Here is a 15231-nt window from a genome sequence, read left to right on the forward strand (position 1 = left end):
GTGAAGCTTTTTCTTTTTTACCATTCACAGTGACCCGCAACAAATTTTTGCTAAAAAAAAAATCTGTTTTCGCAAGCTCTGCTGACTCTGATTTCTGCCCACAGCATGTAACAGGATCCTCTTAAATTCTGATTTTTTCAATGGAAAAACTTTTACAACTCCCAAACATATTCTGTTACAGTAGTTTATTTTTTAAAAAAACTTTTCCCCCATTTTAATTGGGGTGGTTCAATTCCATACAAACAAGCAAACTCCCCGAATCAGAATAGCAACAAAGAGGAAAAATATTAATAACTGTGATTCAATATAACCTATATGAGTTTTAGTAATTCATTAAAATATTTTTATGTGCTTCTTTTAAAAATACATAAATGGGCACAGGTGGTATTTATTTGGTCTTAGATTAGTTGGATAAGGGCTAGCATTCCGAAATTCAAACAAACAACAACAACAAAAAACTTTATACACAGGATCAAACATGTTGATTTCTACCTTCCCTCCCCCACCTCCCTTGCTTTTCTTGCATCTGAAAGTGGTTAGTACAAAAAGAATAACTAGCTGGTGAGCCTTTCAAAACACCAAAAGACAGGACCCATATATTATATTTGGTTAACACTCATGGACAGAAGTTTTCGTATTCTTTTTTAATCAAGGGAAGTGATGTTCTGTCGTAAAGCGTCATTCCCCAAAATTTTTGTAAAAGGTTAAGATTCTGATCATCCCAGTCCCAAAAAAAGCAGCTCAGGATAGCTCATGTAAGTTATGGCTCTTCACCTGCAGAAACAAATGCTACAGCCTTTACCTCAGCAAAGCAAACCTGAAAGAGTCAAAGATGAGATTCTTGAATACCTGAAGACAAGCTTTCCTTTCCTTAGTATGGACACTTAAAAAGATACCCAAGCCTGGATCTAAACAGGAACATTTCTGTGCCCTTCAAACACAGCAGCCTCAAGTCAGGTCCAAAAGGGAAGAGACAATCCAGGAATTGACCCTCTCCAGTCCTAGATTTGCCTGAGGCCACAGGAAGCGTGTGTGTGTGTGTGTGTGTGTGTGTGTGTGTGTGTGTGTGTGTGAGAGAGAGAGAGAGAGAGAGAGAGAATGAGTGGGGGTGGTATTTGCTATTATAAAACACCAAAACACTTTCCAGAAGGGAGGGGAGGAGAAATTAAACTCCTTTTTTTTTTCTCATGTAAATCGAGTAACCATTCACCCCAATTGGTATTCAACCAATACCATTTCTAAGATTTCGGTCTTCTATATATTTATTGATAAATAAATCACCATGCGATTTTCTTTACAACCCAGTCCACCTCCTTTCCATATCTACTGGGAATCTGTAGGCTTGTTGATTCAAGTGAATTAAAAATGGCACCAATAAAAGGAGCAAGGGCTATTTAACAACGCATTTCCCTGTGTCTCAAAACTGCACTGTCTAGCACAGAACCTCGTTTCTTGTCACTCCGCTGTGTTAAGAACAGCAGGCCACAGCCATTCAGGCTGCCCCATCAACTGTGAGTTTTAATTTGAGCCACTTTCACATAAAAAAAAAAAAAACCCAAAAAAAGAACCTCACTTTTTCCGCCAACCCATCTTCACCCTGTGTTGCACCACCTAAAGCTTTCAGGCGATGCTCTACTCCGGAGCAAGCCAAGCATATCAAGTGTGCTGCAACACTCACAGGCTAATGAACAATGCACAAAAACAAAAGGAACAGCAAGGCTCCTATTATCTGATCTTCCGTAAAACACAAAAACTGCCTTCTCTGGTGCAGAGGAAGTGCCAGGAAGCCTGCAGGTGTGAGCCGGTTAAAAGAAAAGGCTTGGGCTAAATAGATTCTTTGACTGTCAGGGATTAGAGTCATGGCACTAGTGGTAACACACATCTTTTCCTTTAATTTACAAAATTTTCTCACGAGTCTGCAAGAGTTCACCCCATCAGGGGCTTTGGAGGCCATTGAAATGTCTTAAGTTTTAATTAAGTTGGAGTTGTCAGAAGAAAGCTTTTTTGGCACAGAGTCAGGGTCATTAATTACTGCTATCTTTGTTTCTTTCTGTAAAGAGAACTCTGCTGACTTGGTGGGTTACTTACCCAGCCTACATTTTCTACCCTGCAGTTCCCATTCACTTCCAAGTGGGACTTGATTAAGCAGTTTACCAATTACTCCCATCAGTTTTAGGTACAAAGCATTTACACAATTTTAAATCTTAAAAGACATTTCTCATTAGTGGTTTAGGGACCGGTATTGATAACAAATTCATCTGGTAAGTTATCAAGCAGCTGGATTCTTGCATGGATTTTTGCATTTAAATATAAATATTCTCACATTTTTCACGACGTTATCTATTCAACACACCTATTCATAATTCTCACAGCCTGTAACATGGCGTTTGGGCAATGCTAAAGCACTTTTAAAATTATTTACTTTAGCCAGTAACACATAATTCTAGCTGGAAACATTCAAATTTGCCTGATATCTTTTCAATCAGGCAAATATTTTTGCTTGTAGATGAAAGCAGCTGCCACTATCACTGATAATAGTTTGTAGATTGTAAAAAAGCAAAAGTTTTAGGTAATTTGCTAGTATGCTTCATATACCTCTAAAATAAATCCATTGCTATTTGAATCAAGTACACAGACCACTACAAATCTTCTGATGGTCTTGTAAAAAATTTTTCAAATTTCTAAATACCACACAGACCTGAAAAGTGCTATATCAACTTAATTATGTACGTGAAAGTTAGGAAAATCATACTTTTTTAAAAAAAAAGCCATGGATTTAAATTTTGACTTTGAGATCCTTTGCTTTGAGGTATCTCCCTTACAGTACATATTCTGTATGTGTCATTTGGCTTATACATAATTTCTCATTCTTCCATTTCATGGAAACATAGCAAAAGCAAGACAGTTGATGTAAGATTCCACTACGAGAATGAAGCTGCATAACTGTTCCCACAATCAAGAAACATATAAAAAAGCCAACCTGAGTTAAGGCAGATAGATTTCTGTCCACCAGTATGGCTAGAATTAGTCTTCAAAATTAATAACACCTATTTTTAATAGATGAATGAAATGGATGGGAAAAGATTTATAAACTTCAGCAAATCCAATTACCAGAATCACCCATTTCTTCCTGACGATATGGTACCACTCCAGAATATTATTTTTTCCCAGTAATCTCATCACCTGCCATGATTAACAATAACAAACATGTTGCCACCAAATGTGTGTCATTTCCAGACACAGAACCCTAAATGCCATCATGGGCACTGATCATTATAATGATGACTCCTCATTACCTGATGATCCTCAGATGAGAAACTTCTGAGCCCAGAATTTGGACTAGATGCCAGTGTAAGGAAAGCCAAAGCAACCAGTGTTTTTACTCATTCTGCTCCAAAAATGGGTCACTTTGGATGAGACAGGAAAATTCCTGGTTTGCCTGAACGGCTGATGCTGTCATGTTTCACAGATAAAACCATAGTTTTTGGCCATTATACTCTTCTACTTATTAAACCTGAAGTGATGTCTCGGAAAAAGTGGGGTATACCTTTCCTCTAGTCTTAAACAGAAGTTCTAAATGCCATTTCTAACATGGAGCAAATCCACAGCCAAAAATATAAATTTTAAAGGAAAGAAGATGTGGTTCATATATACCATGGAATATTACTCAGCCATCAGAAAGGATGAATACCCACCATTTGCATCGACATGGATGGAACTGGAGGGGACTATGCTGAGTGAAATAAGTCAATCAGAGAAAGACAATTATCATATGGTTTCACTCATATGTGGAACATAAGGAATAGAGCGGAGGACCACAGGGGAAGGGAGGGAAAACTGAATGGGAAGATATCAGAGAGAGAGAGAAACCATGAGAGACGCTGGACCCTGGGAAACAAACTGAAGGTAACAGAGGGGAGGGGGTGAAGGGATGGGGTAACCGGGTGATGGGTATTAAGGAGGGCACATGATGGGATGAGCACTGGGTGTTATACGCAGCTAATGAATCATTGAACGCTACATCAAAAACTAGTGATGTACTACATGTCAGCTAACTGACCATAATAAAAAAAAAAAAAGGATAGATGGGATAAATTAGACAATCAAATGTAGCTACTCAGTTCATTTAGAAAAATCCAAGTGTTCCACAAAGTAGTGACATAATATCCCTACACAGATTATTTCAAAGCCAAACAGTAAAGTAAAACTCATTTTGCAGGGTTAAAAAGCTGTTTGAAGCCTCCATTCTCCCACCTTTTGTTTGTGTCTCTCGTATCACCCCCAAAGATATCAAGAGTATGAGGACTGTATTTTTCACCTTCAAACCACTTATCAAAATGCTAGAATAAAGTAAGCAGTTGACAATTAAATCAACATAAACAAAGACATATGTGATATGTCAATCTTAAAACAAACTCAGAAATGAACCAACTTGCTAATTATGATTATACGACAAAATATTATTTACAGATTTCTATAATAATTCTTTGACATTTCAATTCATCCAGTAACCCTATAGACCAATTATGCCCACCCCTAGTTTATCTGAATTTGTTGTGATTATATCAGACTATCGTCTGAATATAATATTTCTAAACCAGAATCCATCATATATCCAACTTTTTTTGGATTGCCTGAGTGATTGTGAAATGGTTTGGTAGAGTGTGAGAAGTTAGGTGGGATTCACTTCCGGACCATTCTTTAATTCTACACACATTTGATGTGTGCACTATGGCAATCATTGGACATGGTACCAAAGATCCAAACAAAGCACAGCATTCCTTCAGGGAGCTCATGCCCTTAGGGAGCAAATCAGAACAAAAGGAACAAATACAACCTAGTGGTAGGGTTTCTCCTGGGGAGAAAGAGGAGATCCCACAGGGGTAGACGAAAGGCACCTCTAGGTACCACTTAGTCGAAGAAGTAATCCTAGAGCTTGGTCTGCCAGGTCTGCCCACAATTGGCCTTGTAGAGAGCAGGCGGGAAGGGCAGCCAAAGCAAATGGAAGAGCATGTGTAACACCTACAGGTAAGACAAAGTGTGTCATTATCTGATGCACTAAGGAGAAAAACAGGTATATTTGAGTAAGAATGTGAAATATGTTGGATGACAGGCTAAGAAGATTTTCCTTGGAACTTAATGATTAGGAAAATCACTGAAAGATGTTATGTGGAAGTGAGATGAGATTAGCTCACGGCTCACAAAGACCACTGGAGACCACTGTGGCCACGGTGTGCTGCCTGAATTGAAGAGCAGTCTGGCTTTTACCTTCCTTGAACTCGCAGTAAAAATACTGACACAGCTCAGCACAGCTCCTTGTCTTAGCCCCTGCCTTTTGCCATAACTCTCTTGACCCTCCTTCTCAAGCTCCCTTACTCACCCTGATGTGTTTGTGCCCTGTGGAGTTCAGTTCTACACACCCTTAATAAATTCAATTACTCATATTCAGATGACTCCCAGATTTCTCTCTCTAACCCCGGCCTCTCTTCTGAGATCTAAATTCGTTTACTACAAATGCCATCTTGGCATATCCATTTGTCTCACAGCAACCACAACTCAACAGTTACAAAACTGAACTGATTCTTCACCCTTTTTTTGTATCCTCTACTCTTTTGCACAGTAACTAACTTCTACGGAGTACTTTTTTTTTATGTATGAAGAACTGTTCTAAATGTCTTGTATACATTAGTTCATTAAATCCCCACAATATGGCCTACAGAGTAGGCACTAATCTTACCCTCCATTTTAGAGATGAGGGAACCGAAGCATGCAGAAATTAAACAACCTGCCCAAGGTCACAGAGTCAGTGAAAGGGGCAGGCAGGCCAAAGCCCCTGCGCTCTTCACCATCACACCACTTTCCTTCTCCAAGTGTGTAAGTTAGTGGCACTTCAAATTCACCCAGTGGCTCATTCCAGAAAGATGGAAGTCATCTTTGATGCATTATTTTCTTTGACTGCCCACACTAAAACCATCACTCCATGCTAAATATACCTCTATTTCTCCATCTATCAACTTCTTTAAGTGCACCACCGTCTTTTGCTATCAACTCTCGTGCCTTCTAATCACTTCAGGCAATAACCACAGTGTCTTGAAAAAGCAATCTGATCCATTAATTTCACAGTTTATAAAACATGTGTATGTGTCATGCACCATTCTAGGTGCTGGAATAAAAGAGTGAAAACAAAGTCCCTGCCTTCACAGAGCCTAAATTCAAGAAGTAAAGAATAAATAAAACACTCAAACAAATAAATATGTAAATTCAGGTAATGATAAGGGCTGTGAAATAAAATGAAACAGGAAAAAAGTAGGCAGAGAGGGCAGGCGTGATGGAGGAAAATGCTATTTGAAACACTAATCTGATAAATTCACACCCCTACTTAATACCCTTCAATGGTTTTCCTTCTCTCTTAGGATAAAATCTAAAACATTAACATGACTCTAGAGAGAGTGACCACATGGTCAAGCTTTCCCAGAACACTCCCAGTTTAACACCCATTGCCTGTTCACTTGAAAAATATTTCCATTTTGAAGATTAAGTATGTGGTCCTTATACCTAAGAGCCCGGCATGATAGGGTTTCAACCCAATTGCAGCTTTGGTTCATTCATCTTCCTCACTTGCTCTCTTAACTCCAACTATCCTGATCTCAGCTCTTCCAAGTGTTTCGTTCCAAGTGTAAAGCTCCCAGATTTCCACCAGCCTTGAATGCTTTTCTTCTCCACTTTGTCTTACTCCTATTCATCCTCTAAGTCACAGCGTTTCAGCTTAAAAGTCTTTTCTTTTTCTTAAGAAACCTACCCTTGTTTATTCCCCCGTTGTACTTTGTATTTTTTCTTTGACGCATTTATATCATTGATAATTAAATATTAATATCATTGATTGATAGGTGTCTGTCTTCTCCACCAGACTGCAAGTTTCATGAAGGCATGGACTGATTCTTCTTTGTTCATTGTTTTATCTCCAGTACACAACTAATGCCCAGCACATAGCAATATGCTCAATAAATGTGGTTAGAAAGAATAATAAGGAGGTATAATTAGTGGCAGGCAAGAGAACCTGACAGATTGAAGAGTGAATCAGGACAAAATATTTGATAGAACTTCTGGACTGATTGATTGAATATAGTTGGAGGTCAGTAGAAAGAAGATTAAAAATAACTTCCTGGTTCTTAGCTTGGGCAAGTGAATGGACAGTGCTGCCATTGACAGAGATGGGAGATGCAATGTAAAGAAAGGTTGGAGAAAAGGATGTGCTATATTTTAGACATATGTCCTGAATTTGAGATATCTATAAGATGTCTAGGTAGAGATTATTATTTACAGCCAAATGTATTTGTTTTGTAACAATGTTATTTTTAGTAGAACCTGTGTCAATTCAGGTCCAAGAAAGCTTTAAAAAGTTGTGAAAAACTAGGGGCACCTGGGTGGCTCAGTTGGTTAAGTGTCAGACTCTTGATTTGAGCTCAGGTCATGATCTCAGGGTCAGGAAATTGAGTTCCATGTCTGGTTCCCCACTGAGTGTAGAGCTTGCTTAAGATTCTCTCCTCTTCTCCCTCTGCCCCTCCCTGGCTGGTGCTCTCTATCTCTCTCTCTCAAAAAAAAAAAAAAAAAAAAAAGAGAGTTGTGAAAAACTAGAAATTCCCATTTGCCAGGGAGAATGGTAATTAAAAAAAAAAAAATCATGGTCTTTATTTTGCCCCTCCAGCCTAGATTTTGAAGAAGCAAGCTTTAGCTCACAAGGAGCCAAAACCCCTGTCCCACATGTTTCTGACCCCAGTTTTGAGTCCATAAATGAATATGCTATTAAGAAGTAGTTTGAAAAAAAAATAGTTATTGAATACCTAATAAGATGACAAGAGAGAATGTAATCTACGTAGAATATTAAACTTTTTTGGTATTCTTTAAAATATTAATTTTTAAGATCTTTGCTCTATGTATTTACAATCAATAGATTGTGACAACTTGCAAAGAAAATGAAATCAAGACAGCCTTTGACTCCAAAAGTAGAGTCAAGTAGAATTGACTCAATGGAAATACGTCTCAAATTCTAACCTGAGAAGAGAAAATCATGCAAGGCATACAAGATGGTGTCACAAACATGAAAAGAGATTCATTCTCCATGTACAAAAGTCGGGATTTTTGGAGAGATTGTTTGTATTATCCACCTCCCTGGCTTTCCCTGAAATACTTGGCATTACTGACCACCTCTTTTTTTTTTTTTTTTCCACTTATGCTCTCTCTTTAGATATCAAATCTCTGCTGTATCATTTCATTTTCTCTCATGGGTTAGTTTATCCCCTTAGAGCAGATCGCTCACAAATCAAGATTCCTAATGATGACCCTTCTCTCGAAACCCATACCACGTGTCTAAAAACCTAAAATTAATCTCTTCCTGGGGCTTCCACCATTTCTTGAAACTCTACAGGTCCCTACATGAGTTCACTATTCTACTATTTATTTATTATTTATTTATTTATTTTTAGAGAGACAGCATGAGTGTGGAGGGGTAGAGGGAGAGGGAGAGAGAGAATCCTAAGTAGGCTCCATGCCCAGCATGGAGCCCGACGTGGGGCTCAATCTCAGGACTCAGATCAAAACCTGAGCCGAAATCAAGAGTTGGCCACTTACTACTTAGCCACCCAGCCACCCCCCATTCTTCCTTTTAAACCTGCCTCTGCTCTTCCTCTGTGCCCTCCACATTTCTGATTATGATACAAAACAGAAATGTGGGTGTCACCTCGCCTTCCTCTTCTCTGCCCCAGGCCTCTAATAAGTTGTATTTACCTATTCTGGTAAATATCGTCTCATCTTTCCCTTCCTCTCTACTCTCATTGTCCTTACCAAAGCTATTTACTTCTCACTGGAACAACTGGTGTCATCCCCTCAATGGTTTGCTTGACTACAGTCACAAGGTGAGCAGTGAGCATTATTACTCTTTGTTACCATTAATATTTTTCTTAAATCATATTACACCAATCCTGTTATCAAAACCTATGTTTATATCAAATTCCCTGTTTATCAAATTCCCAAATCCTTAACATATGATTCAAGATTTCACATGTTTTTCTTAATTATTCCATACCTTGCCCTCCATGTGCCAGAAAAACTGAACTGCTCACCACTTGTACTCAATACCTACCAGCTACCCCTTTATCTATGTGCCTTTGTTCATATTCTTCTCTCTTTCAACCCCTCCCAACTTCTTATGTTTATATACCTAAATTCTACATGTTATTTAAAGCCGAATCCAAATGTCACCTCAATGACAAAGACTTTCCTGACTGCTCAGCCAGAAATATTCTTGTCCTCCATGGAATCAAAAAGTATTTTATCTGAATCTCTCTTATGGAGCTTAACAAATTCTCTCTATTGTCACACTTACTTACACATATGCTTTCTTTACTCCAAATATGTGTTCAATATAGGACCAATGTCCAATCGATTGTTACAAAATGCCATGTCCAGAAAACATGTTCACTAACTAACCATGTGCTTACATTTAAAAAAGCAGTTCTCCTTTAATAACAAACGACACATTGTATTTTGGAAGAACAAAGTTTTATAGAAAGCTCAGTTTAATTTTTGTTCTACTTCTCACCAGCTACTTGTCTTTTAGAAGTTAATTCCTTGAAAGCTTAATTTCTTTTGTAAAATATGGCTAATACTACCTGTCTCACAAATTTTTAATACGATTAAGTCAGGCAATAACATATAAAGTGCTATATGCAGGTGTCTAATAAATTTTGGTTCTCTCCCTCTCAATATATTTGTGGTAGCTCTCTAAGAAGACTGCATACACCAATTTCACCTAGCAACATTCAAAGATGTGCTGGGAGTCCAAGAAAACATGGCATTTGAGGACCAAAGAAGGCCAGCCTGCCAGGGGGACCCAAGCTGTGTTTCCTACTCATTAGAGCAAAACTGAGGAAAACAAAATATTACTTAAATAACTTGTCCTGACCCAGAAATGTTAACAGAATGTCAATGCAAGAGCTAAGAAAATGGAAGGGATGAAAATAAATTTCACTGAATAAATATAAGGTGATGCAAGGTACATTTACATCATCTTATTTCATCTCTATATACTGATGAGGTAACTGAGCTTCTGTGAAATGAAGACACTTCTAAAACCTCATATCATGGTAGGTCATGTTCACACACACACACACACACACACACACACACACACACACACATACACACCCCTACCTTTATGAGAGAGACAGAGACTGAGAAAGAAACCAAGGAATTCTGATTCTCTGAAGAGCCTCAGTCTTTCTGCTTGGTTTTGACTGGGGGTAACTGAGTATTAGTAAGGGAAAGAAAACTACATTAATACAACTGCTAGCATTTGCCAAAAACTATGCTGGACCAATGGAATGCTACAGACTCACTCTTGAGAAGGAAAAATTCCATTTACTTGAAATAATAAATTATTCCTTTCAATAGTAATTGAGAAGTAGCAAAAACACCCTTTTGTGCATTCTAAAAGCACTTTTAAAGAATTATGAAATATTTTAATAAACCAATATTTAAAAAAGTTTCTCTCAGGATATTTTCCTGTGTATTATTTTACCTGGTGGCCTCCATTCTGATAGAAAAGAAAAAAAAAATGAAAATAATTAGGAAATTTGCTATCATGATTTTAAATCCACAGAGACTTGTAAGGTCTATAAATCTCATGAGATGTTAGTTATTGATAACCAATAATACAGGGATTCAATATTATCCACAGCTCACGGCCATGAAAATAAGAGCATTTTTACTTTTCAAGCTATACTGGAAATTGGATATTTCCTTGAAGAAAGGTTATTCATATATTTAAGTTACATGTGAGATGAAAATTAAAACTGTTTTTGTATCTCACGGTATACAGCACTTTAAATATGCAAGTTGCAGTAACTTTTGGATACTTGTTGATTCATATGGTGATCACATGAAAGTGTTCATTTTATTAGGCTCTCAGCAACTTCATACCACCAAATAATGTTAAAACTGGAGAAGAGAAATATTAAAATATATGCTTGAACCAGACATTAAGACATTAAATACTTGCTTCTTAACACAAAGTCCAATTACTTGTATAAAACTTCTGACATCAGCTGGCCTAGATAATCAATTTCCAACCTCTCCTTTTTTTTTTTTAAGATTTTATTTATTTATGTGAGAGAGAGAATGAGAGAGAGAGAGCATGAGAGGGGAGAGGGTCAGAGGGAGAAGCAGACTCCCCACTGAGCAGGGAGCCCGATGTGGGACTCGATCCTGGGACTCCAGGATCACGACCTGACCTGAAGGCAGTTGCTTAACCATCTGAGCCACCCAGGAGCCCTCCAGCCTCTCCTTTTTAACACTTGTTCCGCAGAATTTCCAGAAAATGTGGCGGTACTACTACAACGTAATTAATCAATTTTCAAAGCTCCATCCTCTTTGTGTATAATACTTTTAATGCTCTCTATGTTCCAGCCGTGCCTTCTATCACTGAGGGATATTAGATACATTAGAAAAGTTTTCCTGATTTCTCTTAGCTCTTTCTTTAAGTATAGATATGCCGTGTACCTGTTAGGATAGAAATGAAAGCATGGGTTTTTGAAGTGCGATAGATGAAATTTTGGATACTGCTTCCATAATTAATAGCATCATGGTCTTCAGTAAATTACTTAACCAGTAAACCTCTGCTTTCTCTTTTTATGAAGAGGTATAATAACTTCTATATGGGATGGTTTTGAAGATTAAGTAACAGTTGTGCAGTACCTAGAAAAATTGTGCCCGAAAATGCAACAATAGGGAATAATCTGTTCTCTTCTCTTTCTCATGACAGTCTAATTTCTCGCATTTTAATTTCTTTTAACCCCACGGGCATTAGTCAGGATATAGGGACAGTGACATCATGCTACAATTCAAACTGCTATCCATTTTTGGTCCCATGCCACTTAGAGGGGATTTCTGCTAGGATTATATTCTGTTTATTAGAGATGAGAATTTTATTTCATTCAAGATATATTAACCTGTACATATAAAATATTAACATTTGCATAAAACTACACTTAAATACATACTACCCAAACTACCCAGAAAGTTGGGTGGATGGCGCGGAAACCAACGTATAGTTTCTACAATTAATGTATTTTAAGAATTCTGGCACATCTAGAATTTTATATAATCCAAAGTCTTTATACAGAAAAATATGTGAGGTTTAGTTAACATTTATAATGATTTTTTAAATTGTAGTCTCTGGGAGAACTTTGTACAAGGATTTATTATTGTATTTAAGTAGTGTCTTAAGGTATAGTTTTTATGGTCTATTAAGTATAACTCTCAAGCACCTTAAACGCAACTAAATGAGGTGGAATTACTATTAACTTGTATTTTAGGTTACCAAGTGCCCAGGCAATTCCAACCAACTATATCCGGAATAGTATTTTATGACAGCTCATGACTTTCTATGCTGAGCTTCCTTGACTTAAAATTTTTACGAGATTGAAAACTGGCCTCTGAGATGGTGCCGGAAAGTTGGGTCATTAGTCCTCACCTTTTAAGAAATAATGTCTCAGCAGGCTGTATTTGAACCACTTGAGCTCAAGGAGGTGTTAACAGAGTTGTTAATTAACCTAGGTCTGGAACCCATTGTGAAGAATCCCAGAAAGTTGGAACAATAGGTAGGTACTGCTTAACCCGCAGCAGGGAAGAAATGACTTCTGCTTTAATAATATAGTCAAAAAAGTTTCATAATACTGATATTAGAGTAAAATAAAGAATGGCAACCTGCAACTAACAGTTGGTCGCAAATAGGTGCAGAGTTTCACTGCCTTCCAAAAGACCAGCTGGAATGGAAGCGGACAGAACTGGACATTCAGAGTGTTACACTGGCCTTTTTGGGAGCAATCCCTAACTTTACAAATGAATAAAAACAGGCAATCAAAGAAACCTCAAAATGGCATCTCCTTTATACTCAAGCCTCTGACAAGATCAAGGATTTGCTTAAATCAACTAAGACCACTGTTTTCAAAAATTCAAAAGGGTAGAGATTTCGTGGCTTTCCCTGGGAAGCATGTTTTAATGCTTAATTCTACCCTCGCAATCAAGAAGATCTCAAGGTGAAAATAACCTCTCCTTATTTTCAGTGTAAACCCAATGGTCTGTGGAACGAGAGAACTGACTGGCATAAACAAACAAACAAATCTCTCAACTTGTTGGAAAAAAGTTCCAAATGTTTCTCAGTCACCTCCTCCTCAGACAACGGCACTGAGATTATTATTTCTCGGAGAAACTGGTAAAATTGTTTTAACAAACTCTTGTCTCTTTTACATCTCTGTATGTAACTTTTTGAAATACGCAATCCTAAACACTTTATATTTAGGATCTGACCAAAGTGAGGGAATCCCCACTGCACTCTCAATGCTCCAATCTTCCCTTCGTTTTGTTGAAGTTCTTCAGATCAAACCATCAATGAGAGAAATAAACGGTGAAGATTATGAACATAGGAATATAAAGTTTAGATGCTGTAATAAAAACATACAAAAATTAATCTGACTCCTATGTTATGAGGTAACTTTAAATAACAGATCACTCTATTTATCACAGCATCTACGACATGCATAATTATTACTAAAATCAATTGTATTTCAACATAAATTTTAATCCTGTAAGTGTTTGTAGCCAGCATTTCTTAGGTAGAACCAGGTAAATTTTGATTATTTTTCTTTTTTACACTTTGCTTCCTCAGTAATAATCCACTATGGTATTTGTGAGTTTTTCCTCAACACAGCTTATTTACAATCATTACTGTATATGCCAGTAAACCACATTCTTGATTTCGTTCATCACACGTTAACGGTTTTACAGAGACCCACCTCTTTCATCGAAAGGTCTTATTGTTGAAAAGTCTCAGGGACTAGAAACCCTGAGCCATGGGTTGGGAATTGCTTATGTAATGGCAGGAAGGAAGAGATAGAGCAGAATGGCAGAGAATGACTGCTACATTAGAGGTAGGAAAATCTAGGCCCTAAGAAGGAAAGCTGACATAGAAGAAAGGAAATAATGAGAATGCTTCTCATCCTCAACATCTGGATGTCTGGAAAGGACAAAAAAACAGTGAGAAAAATAAGGTTGAATAAAGAGATGACATAGAGATAGAAAGGAGAGCCAGAAGAAAACCTCTGATCTAGCACCTCTTTTTTTTTTTTTTTTTTAAAGATTTTATTCATTTATTTGACAGGGAGAGAGAGATAGCAAGAAAGCACAAGCAGGGGGAGCAGCAGAGAGAGAGGGAGAAGCAGGCTCCCTGCCGAGCAAAGAGCCCGACAACGATGCAGGGCTCCATCCCAGGACCCTGGGGTCACGATCCGAGCCCAAGGTGACGCCCAACCATCTGAGCCATCCAGGCGCCCCTGATATAGCACCTCTTAAGCAAAAAAGTTTCAAGGACAGATTTTAGTGTGATAGTATTTCCAGAGAAAGAATAATGTTCCTCTGCCCTTCAGATATCTTTTCCCTAGTGTTCATTATTATGTAGACTTTATTTGGCAAGTGGCGAATTGCTTTAATTCTACTGGAGAAGTAGAAGGTTTGAAATTGCATCTATCTGAGAGTCAACACACTTGATTAAAACATGTTTTAGACCCAGTATTAAAGATGACTATAAATTGGCATCATCTTGAAGAAAGATTCCAGACTCTCTTGGGAAAGAAAACAAAAAAGATGGGACCAGGGGTAGTGAATGTAAATTAGCTCTGTCTATATTTATCTGAGACTCAACAAATAGTGTAAGAATTGATCATTCAAAATCTGTGATTACAGCATACTTCAGGAAAACATATGCATCTGGTTTTATTAGTTTCAGACTTGCTGGATTTCACACGATAAATTCCTGTTAGCACATCCTGATTCTAGTATTGTTATGTTTGAAAGATTCTGAGCAAAAAACATCTTATACTTAGAACTTACAAAATACTGTTTATATATTTATCTAATTTGATTTTCACAAAAAGTCAATATGAAAGTCAAAGAAGATACTAATTTCTTCTTATAAATCTGACTTCCTGGGCTTTTACTATCATATATATATTCCTCGTAATCTAAGTTGTATTCTTCAATATTTGTTTTGTCATTATAAGTTCTTACATCTAATAAAGACATAACTACTGTCCTCTAGGTAAAACTGTGTCTTTTCTCCAGACTTCATACTTCCTATAATCTCTAAGAGGCTAAGTCTGTAAGTCCTAAGAATGTAAC

General features: G+C 37.4%; 1 protein-coding gene across 3 annotated transcripts in view; it reads right to left on the bottom strand.

Moving 5' to 3' along the window:
• The window catches only part of ZFHX4 (zinc finger homeobox 4), a 180236-nt gene that overhangs the window by 85949 nt on the left and 79056 nt on the right, over window positions 1–15231 (bottom strand). The window lies entirely within an intron of this gene.

Source organism: Halichoerus grypus, chromosome 5 (assembly GCF_964656455.1).
Source record: "Halichoerus grypus chromosome 5, mHalGry1.hap1.1, whole genome shotgun sequence".
Classification (NCBI taxonomy): domain Eukaryota; kingdom Metazoa; phylum Chordata; class Mammalia; order Carnivora; family Phocidae; genus Halichoerus; species Halichoerus grypus.